Source organism: Nematolebias whitei, chromosome 6 (genome assembly GCF_014905685.2).
Source record: "Nematolebias whitei isolate Nwh7 chromosome 6, NemWhi1, whole genome shotgun sequence".
NCBI lineage: Eukaryota > Metazoa > Chordata > Actinopteri > Cyprinodontiformes > Rivulidae > Nematolebias > Nematolebias whitei.
Genome location: NC_056503.1, coordinates 27288243 through 27301936, shown reverse-complemented (window position 1 = coordinate 27301936; position 13694 = coordinate 27288243).

Here is a 13694-nt window from a genome sequence, read left to right as displayed (position 1 = left end):
GAGTGGAGGTTGCATGTTCTCTCTGTGCATGCGTAGGTTTTCTCCAGGTGCTCTGGTTTCCTCCACAGATCAAAAACATTCATGTTAGGCTAACTGGTAACTCTAAATTGGTGTGAGTGAGTTTGTTTTTATGTGTCCACGGAATTGATTTTCGACCTCTCCTGCCTCTCGCACAGTGACTGTTGTACTGGGACACCAATGACCCCCTGCAATACAGAAAGGAAGAAGTGGGTAAAAAAGATGGGTCCGTGCTTTTACTGCTCCGATTCCCTCAAAATTGTTGTTCTGTTAGATATCTGCTTAAAAAAAACTTGCTCTATTTTGAATTCTTATGTTATTTTTAACAACTAACTAGCCTTTGTTCATCTTTTAGCTTTTACATTTGAATGTACATAAACCTGTGAATCCTGAGAGATAAAATAAACCAGCAGATGATATCACTGTTGATAATTTTTACATTTTACCTTGTGCTTTCAACAGCTGTGAAAGATCCCAGGGAAGACACTGTGGTCTTCCCTGGGATCTTCTCCCAGCTGGACATACTCAAAAAACCTCCCTAGGAAAGCATCCAGGGGGCATCCTTACCAGATTCCTGAACCACCTCAACTTTCTCCTCTTGATGTGGAGGAGCAGCTGGTTTACTCCAAGTCTCTCCCAAATAACAAAACTTCTCACCCTGTCTCTAAGGGAGAGTCCATCTATCCTGCAGAGAAAACTCATTTTGACTACTTGTATTCACAATCTCATTTTTTTGATTACTACCCACAGTTCATGACCTCCTCTGTGAACTGCCACCTTATCAAGGGAAAGGATTGTGTGTGCCTGAATGATACTTGGAGCTATGCTGCCAAGGATCAATTGCCCCTGTTATTGCCCTGACCTGTTACGGTCTCCCAATGCAGATTGGTAAATGGTAAATGGAGTGTACTTATAAAGCACCTTTCTATCTTAACAAGACACTCAAAGCGCTTTACAACACAATCTGTGCACTCATTTACCCATTCATACAGGACTCTGATCTCTATGAAGTTAATTGAACAAATAATTCTGAAGCGAATAATCAGTGCAACATTTTTCAGTCAGGTCATCTGGACAGCTTCTTTTTTTGTGCTGAAACGTTTCGCCTTCGATCCGAAGGCTTCATCAGTCAAGGAAACACACAACAAAACTGATTCTTCCCCCAACAGCTTACTCCAAAGTGGAACAAACCAGTTTTGCTTGTGATAAGCTGGTTTCTTTGGTATGCCCGGCCCTCTTCCTTGTTGAATCCAACACTGATGAAGCCTTCCGGATCGAAGGAGAAACGTTTCAGCACAAAAAAAAAAAAAAGAAACTGTCCAGATGACCGGACTGAAAAATGTTGGATTGTATACCTGGATTATTGAGCATGGACTTTGTTGTTTTCAACCAGTTTGACACGACTGTCAACGAGGAAGAGGGCCAGCAATGGAGGAGGGGGCGTCCCAAAGAGACCATCTTGTCACAAGCAAAACTGGTTTGTTCCACTTTGGAGTGAACTGTTGGGGGAAGAATCAGTTTGGTTGTCTGTTTCCTTGACTGATGAAGCCTTCCAGATGGAAGGCGAAATGTTTCAGCACAAAAAAAGAAACTGTCCAGATGACCTGACTGAAAAATCTTGGATTGTATGCCTGGATTATTGAGCATGGACTTTGTTGTTAGAATAATCAGTGCTTTTAAATCACATTCATACACCAATGGGACACATATCGGAGGCAACGAGGCGTTCAGTGTCTTGCCCAAGTACACTTTGGCATGTGACTGCTGGTGGATTTGAACCCTCAACTCTTGCATTGGAGGGTGACTGCTCTAACCACTCAGCCGCAGTCGCCCACCAGATTGGTCCAAGGTAATAATCCAGACAAAAGTGATTAAGGATGTAGTGAACCTGATCTGACCTCAAATCTGATCAGATGAACAGAGACTGTTATTTCATTGATCTGCATCCAGAAATACAGTTTGAGCCATCTGGTGACTTTCTTCCTTGAATTAATCAAGTAGAAAAGACAATCCTCTATGATCATTACTATTTTACAAATGTTTGATAATCAAATTGTGTTAGTTCTTAATGCTTACAGGTTGAAGAGAACTACTCATTTTTATTTTACATAAACAGTAAGTAATGATTTTTATTCCTCATTCAAAGAAGAAATCAGGTTAATATGCATTTCTTGATTTTTCTGTCAATGAGCGAGTTTGTAAGTATGTTAAAGGTCGAGTCTTCGGTCAACTAAAATGTTTACTGAGAAGAAATGTCATGTTTAAACTTTTTCAGAAGATAATAAGAGGGAGACTCCACAAAGTCTGGTTTTCTGCAATAATCTTTCTGTCTGTTTTTAAACAATCTCATTCTCTGACCTCGAATTTGATAACATCTTACATCACAAACCACACCTCTATTCTGATTCATCCACGAATCAGAAAGCTCTAAATTGACCCGGAAGTCAACTCATTTAAAATGTGGCAACTTCCCGGTTCTTGCTAGAGTCTTGAGAGTGCTGGAGTCTGAAGTCTGAAGCCAGACGCTGAAGATTAATGGAGCTAAAAAGAGTCTGATGCTGCAGAGCTCTGAGAGTTCCACACAGAGTGAAAGGAGATGAAAGGAGTTCAGAGTTCTTGGATGCAAACGCGTTCAGGATGATCCAGAGACGTTTTGGGATTATAACTTCTGTTTGAACAACCTCGTACGACTCTCGAAGGATTTCAGCTGCTCTCAACGGAGACGCTGAAAGAGTCTGAAGGATTCTATACCGAGCTGATTTATCGTCAACCAGGTAACGATCTACTTCGACCAAGTGTACCGTCGCAAGCTGAGATCTGAAGGAGCGTGCACGTTTCTGGTCAAACAGATTAATTCCCTCACAAATCTCTCTGTAAGATAAATCTCCATTTCCATCTTAAACTCTGCTTTCTCTTAAAATCAGTACAGATATTTTAGAAATATCTGAAGCAAAGTCCTCGATCACCGCCGTGTGATTGAAGTCCATTATTTGTGAAACTTGTCTGTTATTATTTTCATATTTTGCCAAATTAATGTAAATGTTTGATGTTAAACTTTGATTCTGAAAATAAATGACCGCATTTATTTTGATGGGTCAAAGATAAATAACGTCTCTCGTTACATTTCTGTTAAAATTCAATGCACGACATTTACACAGTCAGAAAGATGAGGAACTCGTGAAAAAGTATGAATATATATCCTATATGACATACTACAAGGACACCACGCCACCCTTCAGTCCATATACAAGCGGTGTGAGAGTTTGGTTTGCATTGTTGGCAGTAAGACAGTTCCCTTCAGGGGGAAGTTGGACTTTGCTAGGACTCTCTGTGTCACCGGTTCTGTTCTTAACTTTTGTGAACACATCTGTGTACCATTTCTATTGGATTTTCAACAAAAAAAGAAAAAGAAAAACCTCTTCAAAATAAACTGATTGAAAAATACTATGTTACAAGCTGCACTTACAAAAAACAAATTGTGAAATTAATGTAAGGCTACAATATGTACACTTGCACACACAGAGAGAGACTTTACTTAATGCAGCAGAATAGAGAACGGTAAGGAAACCTGCGGAATTCAGGTAGCGGTCTCAGATTTTCTGCCTAAACAAAGAAGTCTCTTTCTGCACATCTTCTTTTCCACACTGAACCACATGAACACTGAGTGGTGCTGAAGCAGCTACTTCTGCTCATGCCATCCATATTTTGTAATATCACATTACTTTTCATGAACAAAGCAGAACACGCACTTATTGGTTTAAGGTCGAGGTCCAAAATACTTTGCATATATATTTTAAAACACACAGATACATACAAACAGGTCTGAGGTTCAGTGTAAATTTATTCCTGAGCATTTTAGGAATACATATTTCAGTCTATATTTCTCCTTGGATGGCATTAATCTGTCCTCCAGCTCTAATGTTAAAAATCTTAGTGTTATTTTTGATCAGGAAATGTCTTTTATCCCCCACATTAAAAATGTTACTAGAACTGCCTTCTTCCACCTGTGTAATATCACTAAAATTAGAAATATCTTGTCTAAAAAAGATGCAGAAAAACTGGTTCATGCATTTGTCATGTCTAGACTGGACTATTGCAATGGTTTATTATCTAGGCGTCCAAACACTTCTTTAAAGAGTCCAGTTGATCCAAAATGCTGCTGCCAGAGTCTTAACCAGACATAGTAGGAGAATGTGTGCATCAGATCGAGCATGAGTTTTTTCAGCATTTTGAGCCATAGCGGCTCTAAACTGTTCCCCTATTTTAGTAATAAAGGTTTTTCGCCAACAGAGTTTTATTCAGAAGCAATAACCAAAATACAAGGCTGGAGTCTGCCTCCTTGTAGCACTTTCTTCAGTCTTGTTTTTAAATGTTTGCTTTTTTCATTTATGTATGAAACAGTCATAATAATTCATAACTCGCATACTTTGATGATGACATTAAAGGAATAGTTGAGTCTTTTTTGAAGCAATATTCTGCCAATTGTTGTCAGTAGTTAGTACCTCATCAGCTGTGACATCAGTCATAGAGCATGGAGAGCATCGAGTGTGGAGAAAAAGGTTGAAGCGTGAGTGCACTTCAGGCTTGACATGCTGATCAGGAGAACTGATTCATTTATAGCCTCAGCACCACTATCACATACTGTAACAGTCTGATAATGCACACATAGATTTATGTAATAACACAGACATTGTTTGAATGAGAAAACAGCAACAAACTAAATAGGCAGGGTCATACACAAGTGTGAATTACTGTATTAGCCAATGTTGTGTTCTTTTTTTAGGGGGAGAAAGAGCTGTTATAATGCTCTAAAAATGTTAAATCTGGTCCTCTGGACATTATTTTTTTTATTTTTTTTTTTAAATTGTAGAAACATTTCGTCTTTCATCCGAAAGACTTTGTCAGTCTGGAGTCTACCTGGATTATTGAGCATGCATCAGGATGTTATAAGGCCCATTAACGATATAAAACGGGTCTAATTGGATTAGCCATTAGCCTAGCCTAGATGAAGACGTTTACGTTTTTCTTCATAGTCATGGTTCTGATTATGTCACAGCTGTGAGATACTAACTACTGATAGGCATCAGTGCAAATATTACCAGACCATCTCTTTGAGAAAAAAACATAATGTGCATTCTCATTTCTTTGCACCAGCTGATCTTAGCATATTAAGCTTCCTGACATTGGCGAAAACATTATAATTGCACCATATAATTATTTTTACAACATCCTCTTTTTAAATATATGGACTTTTAACTTGTTTTTTCACTGGTGCAGAGAGTGTAGCGATAAGCAAAGGCCTCACAGGAAGAGATGGAGATTCCACAATAGGCAGCTGCGACTCCGGAAGCAGCAAAGTGAGCCTCTCAGTCAGACCACTGGGAAATGTGGGAAATTTCTGATGTCATGACAGACTGATGCGAACCAGCCGCTCTCCTCTTGAGGGGACTTGCTGAGTGCGAGTGAGGTGGAGTTTGTGGATAAACAGTAGGACACGCACACTTATGTTCTCTCAAGGTTGATGCCATCCAAGGAGTCACTCTGTTCATGTCTTTCAAAGCTGTAATACGCAACATTTCAATGGGGAGAATAAAAATAAAAGTGTCCCTCCAGTAGATCAGGCCCTTGGATGTTACTGTTGGTAAATCTCCATTTTTATTTACTTATGTGAGCGCTTGCTTCCCCTCCCCCAGCTGTCTGCTGCTGTTAGCCCACAGCTCCTATGGGAAGGTGTTGGGAGGATAAGAAGCAGAGAATCTGGAGAGCTGGAGAGGCAGGAAAGGAGGGCAGTGACGAGCCTTTTACAGCTTCTCTTTTTATTTATGATCTGTAGATGTTCACGAGACAAAGTTTGGTTTTGGTGGAAACACACACAACTCAACAGAAACATGAGGAACGACTGAGTGTGTTTAACATGTGGCTAAAGCGTCAGATCATCAGGCGGTGCATTTTGTTACACAACCACGTTTTGTGTGGATTACTTTGTAAGATAATATCTTCAATGACTGCCGTTTTGTTTTTTTGTTTTTTTTTAATCTATCCAGGATATTAAAAAAAGAAAAAAACCAAACACAACATGTTGTTAAACATGACCTGAAAGCTGCTCAGCACAGCTGCATTCCTTTCCTCTTTAGTCAGTGTGACGAAGGAGGCAGTGTGGCTCATTTTTACTCTCTCTGTTGCTCTTTCTTCATGTTCTGAGAGCAAAAACAAACAAACAAACAAAAATCCCTTCTAGCATCTTCCTATTGTCCAGACTGGAGTGCTTTACATTTTATATGTGTGCCTATCTGTAACATTCCCACTTCTAATATATTTCTATTATACTAAACATAATTAAAGTAGATGAATGTGTTACAAGCCTCAAATAGCTGCAAACAACATGAACAATTAAAACTCAGGCTAAAAATTAAGGCCAAGCATTCCTTTCATGTCAGAGTTTTAAACAAAGATGAACGTTTTGGTCATGCCTTAATAATAACGTTAGGCATAATTTCCGAGTGTGTGTTGAGTACGACACTCGCTTACTTCCACGCAAGAGTTTAGCTTGATAGTAGTAAAACTGGATAACTTATAACCATTTTTGTGTTTGCTAATTTTGTTTAGCTGTGGTGGTCATTTTAAATGGGGTTGACTCCAAAAATTGAACCGTTGTAGAGACACATCCAGTGATTGTATCCTGAAAGTTTCATTAAAAATTATCCAGTAATTGATGAGACATTTTGCTAACAGACAGGTAGAGTGGACCCAAAATAGTTAATGGCAACATTTTAATAATAAATCTTGGGCAAACTGTTGGTGCTCAGAGTTGTGTTTGGGATCAGCCACACTTTTATTTATTTATTCACTTACACACACAAACGGAGATTAGAAATAGAATAAGGGTTTTAATGAGTATAAGAAATAGTTTTTTTGTTTGTTTGTTTCTTGTTTAAAATAGTCAGGTTGTAGCGTCGTACCGGCTTTAGTTCAGAACAGAAAGTGCTGCCGAAGCTACAGTAATTGTGCCTGAGAGATGGTTTCTATTTCAGTGCAGGCACACTGTCTGCCACTGGATATGTATGAGGTGATTAGAGGAGGTCGAAGAGAAGAGAATGTTTCATCCCAAAGTAGGTCTATTTGTTCAGACCTGGTAGTTGGTAAAATTATGTTATGTATTTTATGTGTGTGTTTTATGAACTGACTGAAAATACTTTAGACCTTAAATATGTTAGTGTTCCTTTTAAAGTTGCATACTTAATAAACTGTATGTATTACAAAAACTACAACTTAATCTGGTTGAAACCTGCACAATGGAGGAAAAATATAGAACGTGTGACAGTTTGTGTTTATGTAAAAATTACAAACTTATAAGGTCAGTGTTCAGTTCAACTAAATTCAGTTGTTTATTTGAAAAAGATATAAATAGTTACAAAATCCAGTAAGTAGTTAAATAGTTGTAAATTGTTACAAATAGTAAAAAAAAAAAAAGTTAAATACAAATAGTTAAATAATCCAGTTGTTTTTGCTTTTAATCTTGTTTGGATTTAAATAGCACTAAATCACAAAATAAATTGTCTCTGGGCACTGTACAAAAACATTCACATATATTATAAAAGCCAATTAGTAAAAGTTCTTTATCTAAGGAAAACAGCAGATTGTGTCGAATCTTCACTTCCTCACAGTCTCCCATCCTGAGCAAGCAGGTAACAGTGGAAAGGAAAAACTCCCTTTTAACAGGAAGAAACCTCCAGCAGAACCAGACTGAGGACGAGCGGCCATCTGTGTCGATCGGCTGAGTTTGAGAGGACAGGAAGGAGAAACAAACAAACAAAGAATGACAGGTCCAGGTGTACTTTCTTTTGCTCTATCGCATTTTTTTTAAAATAAGACTGGACATGACACACAATAGGCTGATTGATGGATGAGCCGCATGATTGGCACGGAATTTTTATTTAAAAGTATATTATTTTAAATTATTTAGCACCTGCTGCACCTCTGTGCAGCCCACACTGCAGGATAAACTTCCTCCTGCAGCTGATCAGCTGATCTCCGCTCTGCCAGATAAGTGGGCGTGGCCAAAAGGCTTGCAGGTAGCAGAGCAGCAGAAGCAGAGAGATGAAATCATGACTTTCTGTGCTCTTTTAGAGCATTTAGAGTTTAGAAACATTGTTTAGAATATTGCAAGAGTGTGGGAAGTGTTTAAAATGCCTTTATATATGTATATATAAATATTAAAATAAACTACTACTTACTACTTGTACTGTTATTCCTACTTCGTGGTTTCTCACTTATCGCGGGGCTCCAGGGTACGAATCTACTGTACACGTTTGGGAAGTGATGCACTGTTTGGGACAGTGGGTATATTGGGAGAAGGATGTTAGAAATGCAGCTGCCAGGAGTGACAAAGTGGAGATATATGGATGCAGTTAGAGAGGATATGGAGGTAGTTGGAGTGAGGACAGAGGGTGCAGAGGACAGAGACGGAGGAGGGTGACTCACTGTGGAGATCCCTGAAGAGGGAAAAGCAGAAAGAAGAACAAGAACACTAGATTTCCCATGTATTTTGATGGAAGTTACATTTCTCTTGGTAGCACACCTAAACCTCAAGGAAGAACAGCTCACAGCCGTCATTTTTTGTTGAACCTTCTTTTCGTAATTAATGATTAAAATATACATTGCAGAGTGGATTTGCATTTCAGGTAAAAATACAGGTTTGCATTGTACCTTAAATTTGCACAAGAGTAAAACCTGTTTGAGATAAACGTGTGGCTGTGTGCATTAATGAGTGCTAGCATCGTCAGGGCAGTAATGCTTTGGAAGTGGAGCCTCACTGGCAGAGTGTGTTTGAACTCGTAGGACACATAAGGTCAACTTTATGAAGACGTTTTGATCTGGTGATCTGTACTGGCTACTGTTCAAGACAATGGTGCTGGGAGTAAACAATGTCCAGATGATGGAAGAAATGTTTCTGTCACTCAAACAAATATTAATAAATATATGGATGCTGATCTTAGTTCTACTGAGGCTTCATCCTTTTCCCCAGCTTTTGTGTGTATTTGCCTTTTTGTTCACGTGCGTGTATCTCTGTTGTGTGTATGAGCTGGTGTTCCAGTTGAAGCATGTGCTGCCATGCATGAACTGCTACAAGTGTCTTTCTTTGTGTTCCTGTCAGCACAGGGTCTTTGTCAGGAGGAGAAATAGACCTCTGGTGGGTAGAGTTCAATTTTCTAATGATCGAGGATGGAAAAGTATTTTATTTCTTTTGTGACAATTTTCATTTAAAGTGGGACCTTTGCACCACCATGCCACCCAACCTTCTTTAACCATTTTTTATTAAAAATAGTTCATTATTTGTTGAACATATTTAATAATTGGATTTCTATAATTGGGCTGAACTGTTATATAATTGGGCTGAATAGGATCAAATGGACTGAAATGGATTACAAATATTTGAATTTGAATTGGACAAGTTTACTTTTTCAGTGCCATTGGATGAGTTTTGTCTTGAATCGGCATTCAAATAAACTGTGGGAGGAGAAAAAGAAACATAGAATAAAGCGCTCTGATGAAGTCATGTTTGAACTGTAGTAAACCCTGAATTATTCAGTGTGGATTGTATAGGAAATGATTCATCGTCGTCCTCGTAGAGAGGCTGCACTCGAACAAACAAAATGTTATTGTGAATTACAAATAGGTATAAATACACACTTCAGCAGCAAAGGACAATGAAAGGATACTTCTCTGAGAGATGAGTGGTCTGTGGGTTGTACACATTAACACAGACAGAGTTCTGATACTCCACCACAGCTGTCCCATCTTATTCTGAACCCTAAAGGACCAGGTTTGAGACTTCCTTCTATTGTTATGGTCCAATCGAACACTTGTTCCACACAGATGGAAACCTGTCATGTGCATATATACTGTAGAGGATGTACGATGTGGGGTCTGTGTGGTTTTGTTGTGTTACTGAATCAGGTTTCTCTGCTCTCTTTGTTGTGATTTCCAAATCAACATTTGAGTGAAATAGGTGCAACAGTGACCCCGGTGATCTGAAAAAAAGGACAAAGTGGGTAAAGTGGATGGATGGAACTTTACTAGTACATCTGTCCAACGCTAAGTAGCTAATATTTCAATCCATAGCTGCTGAGTGTAATATCAGCGCTCCTCGTTTTTTAGAAGCCAAACGAGGAGCGCCTTGGCTACTGTAAACTTGAAGTAAAACATTGACTAGACTTAAATATTCCACAAAATCTCACTTCTACAAAACTTGCATAATCTTTAAATACGGTCCGAAAGGCAAAACAATCAAGTTTGTGAGAAATAATCCTAGGAGAAACAAATCAATGTACAAAGTACACATATCAGTGGAGCAACAACACACAGTCAACACAAAACCAAAAGCTTTATGCACAAACTCACACTGTTTTCTTCCAACACTTCCCAATACCAGACAACACTGTTGCACCACTTCCTCTGTACAGCTGGAGGAGTGTGTCTGGATGTTTTCTCTCAGCCAGAAGGACAAAAACCACTGACTAATTAACTAACCATCATGACTAACTTTCCCAAATTTGGGAGGGGATGAATAGAAAAAGGCATGGCTGAGTCTGTGCACTGCTCATCAAAGTATTACTGTTAATGAAAACATTTTTTGAACCTGAGATCAATTTCACAACCAACTTGTAGGCACTTCAGAAATGTTTTTTTAGAACTGTATATGAAATTAAAATAAGATTAAATTAAAGTATTCTTGTGTTTCAAAAAGGGAACACACCAAGTGCACTTTTTCATTCAACCTTTATTTATACAGGTTAGCCCCATTGAGCCTCGGGGACCCATTTACAAGAAGGACCTGATTTTAATAAAGAGTGATGACAAAAACAACAACAGTAGACAATAATAAAAGAAAGCATACAAATTGTGAAGAACAAATGAAAGAAAATGGTATTAATAAAATGAAACACAAACAGTTACATTATAAAGTGATGTAGGATACTAAAAACAGGAACAAAGCCCTTAGAGAAGTCAAGGTCGAGAGCTTCAGATCTTTTTGCAAGATATTCCAGGAAATAGGAGATGAGTAGTAGAAGGCCCTTTTGCCTAGTTCAGTCCACACTAGGGCTTTAACAGACTACTCGAGTAATCGACAGGTCGATTCCTAGGACATCTATAGAGTTTTGAAATTTCACGTCGAGTATTCGCAGTGACGTCATTGTGTCATGTGATCCACACCGGGCTACTAGTAGAAGCTACCTAATGGATTCCTCCCAGCAGATGGACTGAGCGGAGCAGGTCCAGTCTTAGCAAATAGGTAGAAATGCATCAGTAGTCTGGAAATATTTCAATAAAGATGAATCTTCCGGTTCAACTACCGTAAGGAAACAGAAAATTAATCAACTTCCTGACTGTTTGGAGTTTGTTGCGAACCGGTGTTATACCATGTTCTGTGACCACCGTATATTGTGACCGTGGGGGGAGGTGTTGCATGCACTGTTGCAGGTCACAGAATATGGTGTAACACTGGGTCCAATGACCGAACCAGAACCAGCTTCCTTCTGACCTTCTTTCACAAACTAAAAGCAAAAAATATTAATCTCTAAACCTATTTAAAAAAAACCTATAAACATATTAATCTCTAAAACTAAACCTAATGCGCACCACAGCTGGCGGTGGTGCGGGGTGGTCGTCGGTCCCACTGTTTTTAGTTTCGTTTTTGACGTGCTGCGCATTATTTCTTTCACTTTTGTAGCTTAATAATAATAACTAATAGTTTTAGTTTTCCTGTGACTTATTTGCAGTATGATAAATGGTAGGAGCATAACATACTCTCCCAATGTTTTGTTGGTCTTTTTTTGTAAATAATAAATTACTTTTTTTGCGGTTTTATTTTTTATTTATTTTTTCATCTTGCGATCCTATGACGTCATCAACTACTTGAGTTCTACTCGAGTTTTATTATGTTAATGTTGAGTTTAAAAATTATGTAGTTGTTCAACCCCTAGTCCACACTGAGGGAACACTGCAGGTAATAATGTCCTGAGAGAGACGCTGTAGCTGCACTCATGCAGTGACGTGTAGGAGGAGATGTATGAAGGCAGCAGACCAAGAAGTGATTTAAAGATGAAAATGTACCAGTGAGAGAGTCTGCATGAAGTTAATGATGTCCAGTTAACCAGTGAATACAGTGTGCAGTGATAAGTACGATAGTTGCAGCCAGTTATGAATCTTAATGCACCATGATAGACAGCATCCAACATCTGCAGGGTGCTTGTAGGAGTGTTCATGTAAATAATGTCACTGTAATCAGTGGAGGGAAGGAAAGTTGCAGTTACAAGGCGTTTCCTAGTATTCAGACTTAGACTGGATCTATTTCTGAAAAAGAAACCCAGTTTAACTTTCAGTTTCTTTACGAAGTTTTCCACGTGTAGCTTAAAAGAGAGCTGGGAATCAACCAAGATACCCAAATATTTATAGGAATCAACAAACTCAATAGGAGCACCATTCAAGGTTAAGATCGAAGGAAGAACTGCTGGGACCAACTTCCTGTTTGAAAAAAGCATCCCTTTGGTTTTGTCGGTGTTTAGTACAAGTTTGAGACTAAACAAATCAGCCTGGAAGATGTCAAAAGCAGATTGCAAAAGCTGAAAAATCACAGCAACTGTTTTAGCTCGACAATAAACAACTGTTTCATCAGCATAGAAATGTAAGAATGCATTAAAGATGGTCTGACCTACATTACTGATGTAGATTGTGAAGAGGGTGGGGCCTAAGACTGAGCCTTGAGGTACACCATTGTTTACCGTTAAATAACTGGAACAAGTATCATTATGTCTCCGATCTGAGAGATAGTTAGTGAAGCAACCAATGGTGTGATCTGAGAAACCAATTTCTGATAACTTATGACATAAGGGTGTCTTAACTTGTCCCACTGATCACAGACTCATAATATTGTGCAATTTAGAAATAAAATCTATATAATGAATTTTCACAAAACTGTCCTTCTATAGGACAGACGCTTTTGAGTTTCTGTTGATAAATTAGAGATTATCCAGCAGTCATAATACTTCTCTTTAGATTGAAGATTTTTTCTTGGATTATCTGATTTATTATATATCTTATTTATTATTTATATTATAAAGCAATGGCGGCCTTGAACGACTTTATTTGATCACTTCTTTTAAATCCTCTCACAAATGTAGGGCGAAGACTGCTAACTTGTTCTGCATTCTGCGACACAGGAGGCAGAGGATGATGAGGTTTAGTACTTTAATCTGAAAAAATAAAAATAAAAAACATCACTATCAACATGGTTAATGCAAGAGCAAACCGTCTGCTCTTTGCTGGACTGTGTTTTTCATGTGGAGTGTGTGTTTCTTGTGTAAAAACCAGTGATGCAGGAAGTTTTTATATGCAAAATATCTCATGCAAAACTTAAAGTACAAATGCAACCCAAATTATAAATGTTATTATATATACTGTATATGTATATATTTTCTTCCTCTTCTTTCAACTGCTCCCTTCTACAGGGGTCACCAGAGCAAACTGACTTGCACAAAGACTTGGCAGTTGTTTTTACGCTGGATGCCCTTCTCCACCTTCTCTAGCCCCTGCACCCCCCCCCCCCCCCCCCCCCCCCCACCCACATTTTTGTGTGCGGGTATACTAAAATATTCTTATTATATTATTTTTCTTAC